Source organism: Acyrthosiphon pisum, chromosome X (genome assembly GCF_005508785.2).
Source record: "Acyrthosiphon pisum isolate AL4f chromosome X, pea_aphid_22Mar2018_4r6ur, whole genome shotgun sequence".
Classification (NCBI taxonomy): Eukaryota; Metazoa; Arthropoda; class Insecta; order Hemiptera; family Aphididae; genus Acyrthosiphon; species Acyrthosiphon pisum.
Window position 1 is genome coordinate 57787241 of NC_042493.1, and position 360 is coordinate 57787600.

Genomic DNA, 360 nt, shown 5'->3' on the forward strand with positions numbered 1-360 from the left:
TTCGTAGGCATACGGCCTCTCGTCTTCGTCGTTTTACTGTTTCTGGACTTGATGCCTTCATCTACTGTTTTCCGGGCGTCCATTTTCGACGAGTAGTTTGTCCTAATAACGTTTTTCGGTCGGTTTTGGCCTGTTCGAGAACCGATCGTTTTTTCGAGCCGGACTTTGCGTGCGTCGTTTTGCGTGTTAGCGGCTTCCTGCTCCTTTCCATTGCTTGGTTTATCCATTTTCGGACGAACCGGAGCTTTTAACACCGTTCTTGAATTCACTTTGTTTTTGACGCCGTTCGACGACATCCGTTTTTCGTCCAAAACGGCGGCGTCAGTTCGATTATGATTCGATTTTCTCCTTACGAACTTT